Source organism: Paramisgurnus dabryanus, chromosome 2 (genome assembly GCF_030506205.2).
Source record: "Paramisgurnus dabryanus chromosome 2, PD_genome_1.1, whole genome shotgun sequence".
In the NCBI taxonomy this organism is placed as follows: Eukaryota; Metazoa; Chordata; class Actinopteri; order Cypriniformes; family Cobitidae; genus Paramisgurnus; species Paramisgurnus dabryanus.
The window spans coordinates 40,423,437-40,438,966 of NC_133338.1; the positions used below are offsets into that span (position 1 = coordinate 40,423,437).

The following is a 15,530-nucleotide window of genomic DNA, read 5'->3' on the forward strand; positions in this document are numbered from 1 at the left end:
TTTGCAAGAAACACAGCGTCTGCTAGACATGGCGGAAACAACGATACTACAGCGTGATTGAAAGTTACACCCTCTATCTTTGCGTATAGACCCTTTTACAGCCCACGTGACCAAATAGCCTGTGCGCACATTTTGGCAACGGAAGTGGCGTGGCTCCCCAGTGGTTTTAACATGTTAGCAACACATAAAGTTTATTAAAATGGTTTCCCAGCATCAAAATGCATTGTCTTTGCGTTTGGTTGCACTAATATAATTTACTAATATACATATATATGTATCTGGCCACTTTATATTTTGCCATCTGCTAATGTCTTTTATCCACTCCACTATAGTACACGGATCTGGAAGATGTGTTAAAAAAGTTGATAAAGTCACCTTTTTAAAATAACTTTTTCTGTAAGTGTTGCTTCTCTGCTGATTCTTGCCATACTTCCATTGCCAAAATGCATGCGCATACGTTGCCACGTCATCATTGTGTACAAACAGTAAAAGGGTCTATTAAGGCGGTGTTATGAAAATGTTCAAACCAGTATGACATCCAACTGCAAGGCCGTGTCTTAATAAGCTGTTTTAGATAGGCGTGGATGAGGCTTCACTTTTAAAATCAAGATCTCTTTGGATTTTAAACTTTAATTTTTGCAACTTTACAGATCTTTTATGTGCACAGACATCTGTTAACACTCTAAAACAAAGGAAAACATGAAATCGGGTCATATGACTCATTTAATACCAGGTGTAAAGAGCCACTTAGATCAAAACACAGCTACCAGCTTAAGCTGTTCCAGCAGGGAAATAGATAAACTCCACACTGTAAAACTTTTCTGTAAATTTACAGCGAATTTCTAACAGTATTGTACTGTATTTTCAAAAAACAGTGTTAGACTGTATATTTACAAAATATTTACAGAATGTCTGTAAATGTACAGAATTGTCCTGTTTTCAGCATGCAAAATTCGTAATACAGAATAATACTGTAAAAGCATTGCATTGTGGGATTGATTTCCTTCGCGCTCAATATTTGAATGTAAGCAGAGCTAGTGCTTCGGAAGTTCGGACGCCCTTTAGTTGTTAGGATTGGTTATTCATATAAACAACGACGATATGAAGACAACGCGTTCAACTTTTAATCTATAGCTGCCTGTGATGTGAAAACGTACACGGAACATTTAAAAGTTACACGACGACGCGGCAGACATGAGAGGATTATGCATGCAACAAGAAGACGGAGAGAATACAATGTGTCTGTGATGACGATAAACGAAGATTGACTGAATGTGCATCATTGACACGGTAAGACACTGTTGTTTTATTAGATTGCATTTCTGACCGGTTTGCACGAGTGGGCTATTTTTAGGAGCTGCTTTAAGTTACGCTAACTTGCTAAACTCTTTACAGACAGCACACGACACGTTGATAAAGATGTTTTTGTAACTTATCTGTCTGTTAATTCTTTCGTTTTTGACGACTAAACATGATAATGTGAATTGCCCTAAAACAACACAATGTTGCTGTCTGTCGGTGCGTTGTGATTTAGCTTAAGTTAGCTTGTAATACACGTAAAGAACTAAACATTTCAGCTTGTTCTCAAATATACACCAAGTTAAGTTACTTTGATATGAAAACGTTGTGGTTGTAGCCTGGATTCATCACAAATATAGTTTTATTTGTATTTTAAAGTTATTATAAGTGAAATGATGTCAGACTTATCTCAGATATTAAAGTTTAGTTAACTTAAATTGTAACCCCCACCTCCATTACTTCGTTGTCACGTCATTTAAAAGCGTTTGATTAACATATTTTTGCAATTATCACTCAAATTTGGTGATGTATAGTATATGTATGTAATATACTTCTATATACAGTACCACTCAAAAGTTTGAACTTACTTCCCATGTCCAAACTTTGGCCTGGTTCTGTATACAGTACCAGTAAAATATACTGTAGTAAATTTGTATTGTCCTGTAATATACACATTTTAACCTAATATCTGTATTTGCATCGGTTAAGCTCAAGTTATGTTTAATAGTTATATTTGTATATGGCTAAATAACATCACAAAAATAGAAACAAATTTTATTTTAAATATTTTATCTTTTTTGTTTTGGTCGATTTCAGGTCCGTCTCTAAGCAACCAGCGCTGGATGTTGAGCATGGACGGTCAGGTGGTGTGTGAAGGAGAGCAGCGCAACTTTGTCTCTGGTCTTGCAACGCTGATTGCCTCATTCTACAATTTTAACCTCCAGGATCTGGAAGCGGTGGCATGCACCCTTGGGTTTGTTCAGAGGTTAGATACACATTTCCCATTCATATGTTAAAATTATTTTTTTTTACATATTGTGAAGGTCTGCATCAAGATGCAAAGCATAAAACTGAAACTTCATATTTACATTAAATAAGTAAGTATGAACTGTATTCATCTGACCTCAGTTTTCTCCGCTTACACTTTTGGCATGGTTTTTGTGCTGAAATACTGTCAAAAGCATTGCAAGTTTGCAAACACAATTTTATGAACGACAAATACAAATTAATTGCGCAGAATCTGTCTCGGTGTGTAAAATAAACCACTTTTAAATGTGTAAATGACTTGTTGCATACAGAGGGTAGGGTGGCCATTTGTGAAAGTTCCGCCGGACACGTCCCGAACATGTTTTCGGGTGCTTTCTCCGGAAGTCGCGTTGCTCGAATGCATACGTCATCGAGGTCCTCACATTTCAGTTAAAATACATTAGAAAATTAAGATTTATTTCTTTTAAGATTGATTTTCTGAAATTAAACCCAAAATATTAAACCTTGATGACGTATGCGGTCGACCAACACGACTTACGGAGAACGAACCCGAAAACATGTTCGGGACGTGTCCGGCGGAACTAGCACGAATGGCCACCCTAACAGGGGGTAAAACTATTTCCTGTTTTTATAAAAACTGGTTTATTTTACACACTAAGACAGATTCTGTGTGATTCATTTCTGTTTACCGTTCATAAAACTGTATTTTTGAAAGAATGCCACTTTTTGCACACTTGCAATGCTTTTTGCAGTATTTCAGCCCAAAAATCCATGCCAAACGTGTAAATGCAGAAAAACTGAGGTCAGATGAATACAGTTTATATTTATTTAGCCTAAATATGAAGTTTTACAAGACATGAATTACGCTTAAGATTAACAGTTCAATGTTGCCAAACCTTTTTCTTATGCCTGCAACTTGATTTTGCACCTTTACAAAACAATGTCACCTTTATGCTTGCAATGTCACATTTCCATTTTGACCAGTGATTTGTTGTTTTTAACAGAACATTGATCTTCCCCCATTACTTCTGTTTAAACCAAATAATTCAATTAAATTGCACAATTATTAATACAGATTTATTTGTTGTTTTTTAATTACTGTGTAAAATAAGAAGACTTATTAAAAATGTTTTATCAACATAATAATAATTGTTCTTGTTTGTTTTCTGCTTTGCAGATGATTTCTCTACATCAACCTGGAACATGGATCAAAGATGAAGAAAGGGAAAAAGAACACTACAGTGAATCCACAGGTTTCCACTCTTCTTAGAAAACTTACGGACTTTAAATGGAATTTTGTTTAGACACTTCCACTATCCAGTGTAGTTGAATTAAAAGGAATTAAAGTTTCCTACATTGTTAATGATGTGCTGTTAATTGAAATACAAACGTACAGCTGGCATTTCATCCAATATGCTTATGTTAAAGAATTAATCCACTTTTAAAATGATGCAAAAAAAAGAAAGTCAGGAGGGAAAATACAGTAAAGGATTAGTCCACTTTCTTAAAGGAGTAGTCCACTTTAAAGATGGGGTCCATTGACTTTTCATAGTAGGAAAAAAGTAAATCTTTAAAGTGGACTACTCCTTTAATAAAAAATCCTGATAATTTACTTACCCCTAAGTCATCCAAAACGTTTATGTGTTTCTTTGTTAAGTCAAGAAGAAATTAATTTTTTTTGTTTTTTTGAGTAACACATTCCAGAATGTTTCTCCATATAGTGGACTTTAATGGACCTCAACAGTTTACAGTGTAAATGCAGTTTAAAAGGTTGCATACAGCTTCAAAGGGCTCTAAACTAGGGCTGCATGATAAATCGCATGTGATTGTCATTGCGCATCTTGTAAGTAAAGCAGCATGTACTACACAAAGCCATAGATCACTGACAATCAGGGCAAAATTTGCATTAATAATATGTATGCGATATGGCCCTGCTTGTCAGTGAACTACGTCTCTGTCTAGTAAAAGCTGCTCCATCTGAAAGCAGGTGATGAGATGCGCATGACTATCGCATGTGATTTATCGTGCAGCCCTACTCTTAACTATCCAAACTGATGCATAAGGGTCTTAACCAGCAAAAATCATAACTTTCGGCAAGGAAAAAAAAATATGCACTTTTAATCCACAACTTCTCATCTTGCACTAGCCGTGTGATGCGCCAACTTGACGTCATGTAATGCATAGGCATGTCGAAAGGTCACGCATCACAAATGTGAAACACACACTTGCAGACCATTTTAAACAACAAACTGACATAAAGACATTAATTGTTATCATTCCACATACAACAACGTCTGAACGTTCCTCTTTCTCCACGCTTGTAAACACTGGGGCGGTAGTTTTGCATGCATCACGTGTGACCTTTCAACATGCTTAAGCATTACGCCAGATTGCGCTGGTGGGACACAAGGCTAGTGCAAGATGAGAAGTTATGGATTTATAGTACTTATTTTTTATTTTTCTCAATAAAAATTATGATGGTTTGCTAGATAAGATCCTTATGCCTTGGTTGGGATCGTTTAGAGCCCTTTAAAGCTGCATCAAAATAGCAAATTTTAAACTGCATTTAATCTGTAAACTATTGAGGTCCAATAAAGTCTTTAAAATTGAGAAAAATTTTCCCTAAAAAACTTAATTTCTTATTGACTTAACAAAAAAAGACATCAACATTTTGGATGACATGTGGGTGAGTAAATTATCCAGATTTTTTATTAAGAAAGTAGAGTAATCCTTTAATGTATTTTCCCTCCTGACTTTCTTTTTTAACATCATTTAAAATATTTTGAAACATTTCCATTCTTTGAAAGTTAATAAGATCACTTGATTGTTAATGTTCTGATAATTCATAACTGTTCTGTCAACTGTTTATTAATTGTAATGCATACAGCTGACATTTCAGCAAACAATGTTTATGTAAATTTTATGGCCTTTGCTTTTAAAAAATAAAGTTTTATATTCTAAGAATTTTGTATTTGTGTATTATGTATTTAATTTCCATTTGAGACTATTGTTACTGTTACACATATAATATAAATTCCTAATTTAAAAGTGGCATATCAGTAAAATACAGAATGGGTTATAGTTCTGTAAAAATACAGTAATTTGCTGGCAATATAGCTGCCTGTATGTAAATTTACAGTGTAAAGTTGTACAGTGTATACTGTAAAAATAAATAAATTACAGCGTTATACTGTATCTGACAATTACAGTGCAAGACTGTAAATGTTGTTTACAGTAGTGGTTCTGTAAAAATACAGTAAACGGCTGGCAACCCAGCTGCCAGTATTTTACTGTAAATTTACAGTGAAAAGTTTTACAGTGCATGGATCTGTTTCTATTAAGATCAGATTAATCTGATTTCTTCATTGTGAATGTTCCTTTAGCTTGACGCCTGGAAGCCAAAACCTCACTTCGAGTAAAGCATTAAGACAAAAATCTCTAAACCTTTTTAATAAAACAGCACAGCTGATGAATCTCTGCACATCAGTGACCCACAAAGGCATTTGTGTATTCTTTGACGCAGGTTCTCTCCGAGTGTGAAATATTAAATCGTGAAGCATACAGTCATCTCAAACACAGAGACTGCCGATTCACACGAGAGGCAAACAGAACAGAGAGTCTTTTACTGCAAAGGGTCTGCAATTCACAAGCTTCTAACAAGTGTAAAGAGTTGTTACGAATCAATGGATTATGGATTGCAAGTATATGAGGACTACGGCAGTATATCGATATGAAGTGCTTCATTTTCCTTATGGCTCTACAAAGATTTGCAACATCAAAGGAAGAAAACAAGCCATCAAGAGTAATGTGGACCAACAGACTGTGAAACAGAGCAAAACATCAAAATCTGAGGAAAGATGAAAGTTTAGGGAAAATATAAAACCATTGTGAAAAAGACACCCAAGTTGATGAAAAAAATGCATTACATTTTTCCTTCCAATTTTCAAAGATCTTTTAGTGACTTGGAGAGGGACTGACTCCAGAGAGAGAAAGAGAGAGAATGCTAAATATGTTCCCACAAAGCCACATTGCACCATTGCATTGTGCTATACTGCATAATTTTCATTAATGGTCCATCTAGAACCATATTCGGACAGGACTCATTTTTCCTGAGGTGGTCAGATAAGTGTTTCACAGACATACTTTGTGTTGAATTACCATATAAATCAAATGTTTCTGTGTGCTTTACACAAACTCCTCCAATTTTGGGAAGCAAATCACCTTCTGTTTCACATCTAACACAGAAGTTACCTTAGAAATCCTATCCAAGGAATGTGATGTATTATGGGACTTTTTGAGGTTGTGACATTCGTTAAACATATTTATGCATTTGTAAAACATGTTAATGTATATCATACCCTGCATTCAAGGTATACAATTTACTGTAAGCTAAATTTCTTCATTCTACATTTGGTCTTTTGCCAACTTTCTGGGTGAAATATCAGTTTTTAGTGCCAACGCTGCTTGTATTTTTTTGTAAAAAACACCTTTAACTATAACGCCCGTTTCACACCGCATGTGTAGGTCTCGTGTTAGCACCGCGTGAGGAGAGCGTTTGCCGCACGTGACCATTGTGTGTTTGCAGTGCGTACCATGCAGCTTACCACCAGTACAAAAATCTCAAGTTCACATTACTTGCTTTTTGACTGTCAGTGTAATTTATAAAACTGTGATCATACTGTTTTCATCCTGTTCTGGCCTGTGTAATGACAGATATAGACATATTTACACAATACACAATTATGGACATAAAAAGCCCATGGCACATTATCAAATCTGTTTCTCTGAAGTTCACGATAAAAGGCTTCACTAAGTGATTCATAGCATGATGCAAACCTATTTCCATTCAACAGTATAAGCATAAGATTTACAGATGTATCTTTTTCTCTGAAGGTTATTAAATAAGACGATGATTCATTTAATGCCTGGCAGAGAGTGAATGACAGCGCAGTGTTCTGACAGTATTTTAAATTTTTGATTACCCTCTTTTAAACACTTTTTTTGCATCAATCCACAAACATTTGTTTTAATGAGCTACTTCAGGTGTGCTTGATCAGGGTTGGAGCTAAACTCTGCAGAGACACCGGCACTTCAGGAGCAGGATTGGTGACCCCTGCCATAAACTAGGGCTGCACGATAAATCGCATGTGTTTGTCATGCGCATCTCGTCAGTAATGCCGGTTCCTTGATTAGTATTAAATCGCCATCAGCTGTTTTCAGATGGAGCTGATTTAACTACACAGAGCCGTAGTTCACTGACAATCGGGGCAATTTTGCAGTAATTATCGCGGATGTATCGCCTGCGATATGAATGCGATATGGCCCAGCTTGTCAGGGAACTACGGCTCTGTGTAGTTAATGTTGCGCCATCTAAAAGCAGCTGTTGGCGATTTAATACTAATCAAGGAACCGGCATTACTGACGTGATGCGCGTGGTATCGCATGCGATTTATCGTGCAGCCCTACCATAAACAATGCACTGTCACTTTAAAGGAACAGTATGTAGGATTGTGGCCAAAACTGGTATTGCAATCACAAAACGTGTGGCTAAAACTGGTACTGCAATCACACAGCTGGTGGCCAATATACCAAACGACAACATAAACATCAGTTGAGGGCTACAACTCCACTTTTTAAATGACAATATCCTGGCCGGACCGCTGTTGTGAGTGATATAAGTATTTGAAATGAAAATTATTTCTTAATGTCTAGTGACATTTCAGGGCCATTTAATGATTATTTGATATAAATTTCTTACATACTGTTCCTTTAATTGAGAGTGAGCAGTGCAAAAAAATGTATAAATAAAAAATAGAGCCAATGCCGAAACGATTGCAGCCCTGCTTCAGTGCGGTGTGCATGTTCTAACTTGTTAACATGAGCACTGTGTCCTAACCACAGCGAAACCGGGACCCGCAATAAAAGGTATCTTTTCCATGTAAATACAATTTTTTGGCCTAACCAACCATGATGCGATGCCCGGTGAGCAACTGACATTATCGCTTACACAGAAATCTCCTTAAAGTTTTGTGCATTATAAATATTAATTTTCAAACATGTACGAGGAGAGACTAATTAGACATTTTAAAGAAATATATAAAAAATTCCAAATAAAGTTGCACAAAGAAAAATGTATTCTGTATGTGTGTGCACTCCTCAGCTGCAGTGCAAGAAGGTGCACAAACAGAGAAAAACTGTTCTGATTGGCTCTGTTTTGTGATTGATTGCTTCGCACCACACCCCATTATCATGTTTAGTATGGACAGACAAATTGCCTGTAGCTGGAATCATATCGCAACGTGTTTGGTTAGGACATGATGTAAGTCTTGTTCAGTTAAAATCTGGTTGCATCACAAACACATGGGGAGAATCTGGTAGCACTTTATTTTACAGTACGTGTACTTACAGTGTACATATATGGTAAATAAGTTGTACTTACCGACAAATGTGTGGTACTTACTTTTAGGTATCTACATGGTAAGTAATTGGTATCATTACTGTACTTACCAGTAGTACATACTTGGTAGTTAAAATGTAACTCTAGATAAGTACTGGGTAATAACATATAAATACGTATAGTGTAGGTATACTGTAACTAACTAGAAACACTACTGTACTTACAAATGAATGTACAATATAAGTATTTAGTATTTACATGCAAGTTAGGGTAAATGACAGGTATTTAAAGTGTACATATATGATAACTAATATCAAACACTACTGTACTTACAAATTGTATATACATGATAAGTGTATGGTACCTGTAGGTCATAAATAAATGACCGGCACATATGGTGTATGTATACTGTAACTAACAAGAAACACTACTGTACTTACAAATAGTATATACATGATAAGTGTGTTGTACCTGTAGGCCAGTGTAAGTTAATGAAAGGCATATATGGTGTATGTATGTATACTGTAACTAACTAGAAACACTACTGTACTTACAAATTGTATATACATGATAAGTGTGTTGTACCTGCAGGTAAATGTAAGTTATACTTATACCATACCTATATGATAAGAACAAACATTACTGATGTGCCATTTTGGTACTCAGTATCTTTGTCCTTTAAACCAAGCATTAAATAACCGTATGCATTAACTACTGGGTACATTCACTAGTACATCCATGGTAACTACATGGAAACAGGACTGTAAAATAAAGTGTTGCTTTTTACACAGTTATTATATAGGACCTACCACCTAAGATATAGCATCATATACATGTCACTGTGAAGCAAATCCAACCATTGACTATAATACGTATTAACTACTGGGTACATTCACTAGTACGTCCATGGTAACTACATGGAAACAGGACTGTAAAATAAAGTGTTGCTTTTTACACAGTTATTATATAGGACCTACCACCTAAGATATAGCATCATATACATGTCACTGTGAAGCAAATCCAACCATTGACTATAATACGTATTAACTACTGGGTACATTCACTAGTACGTCCATGGTAACTACATGGAAACAGGACTGTAAAATAAAGTGTTGCTTTTTACACAGTTATTATATAGGACCTACCACCTAAGATATAGCATCATATACATGTCACTGTGAAGCAAATCCAACCATTGACTATAATACGTATTAACTACTGGGTACATTCACTAGTACGTCCATGGTAACTACATGGAAACAGGACTGTAAAATAAAGTGTTGCTTTTTACACAGTTATTACATAAGACCTACCACCTAAGATATAGCATCATATACATTTCACTGTGAAGCAAATCCAACCATTGACTATCATACGTATTAACTACTGGGTACATTCACTAGTACGTCCATGGTAACTACATGGAAACAGGACTGTAAAATAAAGTGTTGCTTTTTACACAGTTATTATATAGGACCTACCACCTAAGATATAGCATCATATACATGTCACTGTGAAGCAAACCCAACCATTGACTATCATACGTATTAACTACTGGGTACATTCACTAGTACGTCCATGGTAACTACATGGAAACAGGACTGTAAAATAAAGTGTTGCTTTTTACACAGTTATTATATAGGACCTACCACCTAAGATATAGCATCATATACATTTCACTGTGAAGCAAATCCAACCATTGACTATAATACGTATTAACTACTGGGTACATTCACTAGTACATCCATGGTAACTACATGGAAACAGGACTGTAAAATAAAGTGTTGCTTTTTACACAGTTATTATATAGGACCTACCACCTAAGATATAGCATCATATACATGTCACTGTGAAGCAAACCCAACCATTGACTATCATACGTATTAACTACTGGGTACATTCACTAGTACATCCATGGTACCTGCATGGATGCAGGACTGTAAAATAAAGTGTTGCTTTTTACACAGTTATTACATAAGACCTACCACCTAAGATATAGCATCATATACATGTCACTGTGAAGCAAACCCAACCATTGACTATCATACGTATTAACTACTGGGTACATTCACTAGTACATCCATGGTAACTACATGGAAACAGGACTGTAAAATAAAGTGTTGCTTTTTACACAGTTATTATATAGGACCTACCACCTAAGATATAGCATCATATACATGTCACTGTGAAGCAAATCCAACCATTGACTATCATACGTATTAACTACTGGGTACATTCACTAGTACGTCCATGGTAACTACATGGAAACAGGACTGTAAAATAAAGTGTTGCTTTTTACACAGTTATTATATAGGACCTACCACCTAAGATATAGCATCGACCATTGTACAGTAGGTTTCTAGTTAGTTACAGTATACATACATACACCATATATGCCTTTCATTAACTTACACTGGCCTACAGGTACAACACACTTATCATGTATATACTATTTGTAAGTACAGTAGTGTTTCTTGTTAGTTACAGTATACATACTGTACACCATATGTGCCGGTCATTTATTTATGACCTACAGGTACCATACACTTATCATGTATATACAATTTGTAAGTACAGTAGTGTTTGATATTAGTTATCATATATGTACACTTTAAATACCTGTCATTTACCCTAACTTGCATGTAAATACTAAATACTTATATTGTACATTCATTTGTAAGTACAGTAGTGTTTCTAGTTAGTTACAGTATACCTACACTATACGTATGTATATGTTATTACCCAGTACTTATCTAGAGTTACATTTTAACTACCAAGTATGTACTACTGGTAAGTACAGTAATGATACCAATTACTTACCATGTAGATACCTAAAAGTAAGTACCACACATTTGTCGGTAAGTACAACTTATTTACCATATATGTACACTGTAAGTACACGTACTGTAAAATAAAGTGCTACCGAGAATCTTGACAGATTTGCTTTTTCTCTAAACTTAGTGCTTTTTACAATCACCCAGAAGGTAAGTTTAAAACAGAGGCAGTTTCCCCTCAGTTCTTGTGGCTGATGAAATGGTCACAATAGTTTTTTTTACAAACACGTTACACAGCGGTGGTCCTGCTGGTACACATTCAACTGCTCCAATGTTTAACATTTATACAAAGTTTTTTTGAGTTTTACTGAGAAAGTAAAGTGAGCGGCAGGGAAAAACAGCTCATTTAATTCACTGTACCGCATCTGTCAATAAATATGTGCAAATACAGTTTCCCAAAACCTGTCACTAACATAGGATATAAGAAAATAGACATACTGAGACGGAAGTGCTGGGTGCACTGGATTACCCAAATACAGTAATACTGCCAAAACCACTGTTCCTTAATATTGGTGAATAATGATGATGATCAGATGATGTGACAGTTTGTGAAAGTTATGGCCAGTTAACATAGAATAAATGTGTCATGTTTAATTTCTATTTTTTACTTGTTTTAATGTCTGACAGCACAAACAGGACATACTGTATATGTAAATGAGAATATGACAGTTCAGAGACTAGTAGCAAAAGCACCAACACTAGTCTGACTTTGAGCGCAAATGTGTCACAAATATGCAGAGAATCGTTTTAATATTGAATTTGTACTCTAAGAATCGATTCTGTATGAATCATGAGGGTCCAAACGATTCCCACCCTAAATTTAAATACAGGGTGTAGTGCATAATTTAGTTTACTATTCTGAACTTTCACCAACAGTTGTTACTTTGAGATAACATGTGCTTCTATCCCTTTGAAAGCTGACACACTTTTGGACTACAATGTCTGCTGGTCAGACCACTTGAGGACTGTGGCTCCAGGGCAAAGAAGATGGCAAATGCCTTTCATTATGATTGGAAACTAGATTTATAAAGTGGGGCTCCAGATGCCTCTCTGTTATGTTCAGGCCCTTTGGCTCCAGCTTCCAAAGGCTGGAACATATTCAATTATATTCATAAATGTAAGATCATCACACAGTTGACAAATATAGAACAGATTTGTATTATTTAAAAGCAACCTGGGAGAAGAAAAAAGACAGCGAGCGAATAAAATTACAGAGAATATATGCAAATTGTGTAAGAAGATTAAGAGGATGAGCAAAGGGCTTATGACGGGAGAGGAGAGAAGAAAAACCAAGGGAAAGGTGAAGGAGAAAAAAAAGAGAAAAATGGGGGAAAATACAGGCTTGGAAGTAAATGAGAAGTGATGGGGCCAAGATGCTGAAGAACTAATAAAAATGGGCATAAATGAACCAAAAAGAACAATAAAAAAACAAAACAAAGTGGTGATAATGTGAGATAAAGAGCAAGTCGATGAAAATGAAGACTTGAGGTTTAAAAGATGCTTTAAGAAAAATATAAAAAAAAGATAAAAACAATTCCTTTAAAACATCTTCTGCACTTGCTCTCATAATAAACTCCTCTTCAAATCTTTTTAATTAACTGCAATTAATTATGCTCTCTCAATATGTAGCTTTCTGAGGAAAAATGTAACACAATTTTAACAAAAGCACTTTACTGCATCTTTTATATGGAATCACTCCATAAATCTTCTGTTTCTCTTATTGTTCAGGTTTGTAATAAATAAATACCAGCTTGTATGGCAATGTCTCACTGAAGGAGCTATCTTGTCAGAACAAAGCATTTGATTTAGGAATAACATTTTATTACAATTACAATAGAATTTTAAGACTTATAAGTGCAGGGTTTCCCGCAGCACATTTCAGTTTGGGCGGCCCGCCTAAGCTTGGAAACTAGTGATGCACCGATGTATCGGCCGCCGATATTTATCGGCCGATTTTTTATGAATTTGAAACCATCGGCATATCGGCAATAGCACGAGAAAGGCCGATACCGATTGTTTATTAAGTAACTGCATAAAGAAATCCATTATATGTAAAAAAAAAAAATGAGTTAATGTTGTTAATAAAATAAATGCTAAATAGCTAAAACCACCTTTTAAGGTTGTCATGCTGTCTTATTATATTTGTTTTAGCTTAATTTGTGCCTCCTTTATTATGTTGGTCAGTTAAATGTTAATTAGATCCAATCCATGTTCAGTAAAAATAATTTGATGCAGAAATAAACTATCTTATAGACCAACTGTATAGTATTGTATACAAGTGTTTAATATCGGCATCGGTATCGGCCAGAAGTTGTCTGTTTAAATCGGTATCGGCCCAAAAAAATCCTATCGGTGCATCCCTATTGGAAACCCTACCGCCTTAACTAGGTCGTCCAAAAAAGAATTTGCTGCACAAAAGGCCGTCAAGTGCATCTCGGAGAATAGCGCGTACGCGATTCAGACATCTCAAGCTAGTATGTGTTCATTTTCTGTCATAGTTTCTTTAAAATTAAGTTTTATTTGAGTGTTTTTAAATAAAAATATTTTTATTTTCATCATGACGCATACGCCCCCGCCCCTTTGATTTCCACGCCCTTGGCATCGCCCACCCACCCAACCCTACCACCTTAACTAACAGATTTTCTGCGGGAAACCCTGAAGTGTAACAGATCAGATGGGATGACAGCAGTTCAAAGGAACTGTGGGGAACAAAGAAGAAAAGAGGATAATCTGTAATTCGCAGGCTGTCCAAATATTTCTGATTTAGACAAATTGGTTAAGTCTTAGTGACTTCTTTATTATGCCTAATTTATAACGAAGTTTTTTTAACAGTTTTCCTACCAAGCAAGAATGCCAGATAGGCAGAGTATTTTAAACATTTGGAATAATGCCTGACGCACTCACTGTTAAGTACTAAAATATCAAAATTTTATTGCTCTTTGAAAGGGCTGTAAAAGTTTTAATTTCATGCGTAAAATTTTTCCTCTACAGCTGACAGATATTACTGAATCAGGTGTTCTGAGATCTGACAGCCCTTGACAAAAATGAGACAGAAGAGCAACTTCATAACCAGAATCACATAAATAAGGAAAAAGCCAATTAAAAATGCTCTTTGCTTGTTATTTATTTTGCACATTTGAGTTTGTTGACATCCGGATTGTTAACATGACCTTAAATGTGCTAAATGTGTCAGGGATTTGGAGAGCATGTGGTTTTAAAGTTAGCAAAATCATGAAAGTCAATTATCTCAATATAAATTAAAAGAGAGCACTATGTTATACAATGATATTATATAAAGAAATTTAAGCCTTGGACTATAAAAAACTGTATATCATTAAGATTGTTGCATTATTTTAGTGAACTAAACATACCTCATTCCTATTAGTGTATAGCAAGAAAAACTAATATAAATTCAAAATTATATTAACAGTAATACACTGAGTAGCATTAAGATGCACTGTTTTTAATTACTGTAATATACAGTATTTTTTAAATGTCACGTCTAATTACAATTATCACCATTTATGACTTTATTTTTTGTTACTATATTATTTGTAAAAAAGTAACTTTTGAGAATACAATAAGAAAAACAGCTAGAAGTATGTGTAAAGTTTGTGTAAATAAAGAGCATTGTACCCCAGGTAAACATGTTTCCCAGTGTGGCCTTAAGCAGAGCAGTGACCCATGCAAATCAAATAGTGATAGTGTATAAAATCACAATACTACATCCACCACATAGGCTCTTTGGAAAAAACCTTTGATGTTACTGTAACAGTCTAGAGTTTGTCTCTGCAAAAGTATAATATAATGGAAAGAAACATACTGCCTCTGGAGTGTATTTTATATTCCAGTTTTATTAGTCTCTGTGGTAATATATTATTGACTATAGCGTAAAACTGGTTGCTGCAGGTCATGGCCTGTTGGTTGATCAAAGAGATATCTTTAGACCCAGCAGAGTTTTCACATGTCAGTCATGCATGTGTTTTCTCTTTCCAAATGTCTTCTATAAACAT

At 35.2% G+C, this 15,530-nt stretch overlaps 1 long non-coding RNA gene across 1 annotated transcript; it reads left to right on the forward strand.

Annotated features, from left to right (window-relative positions):
- The first annotated feature begins 848 nt into the window (after nucleotides 1-848).
- On the forward strand, nucleotides 849-5,503 carry LOC135778733 (uncharacterized). Its single transcript, XR_010544612.2, has 3 exons — nucleotides 849-1,290; nucleotides 2,116-2,284; nucleotides 3,464-5,503. It is a non-coding gene; the product is annotated as an uncharacterized lncRNA (long non-coding RNA).
- Nucleotides 5,504-15,530: the final 10,027 nt, after the last annotated feature.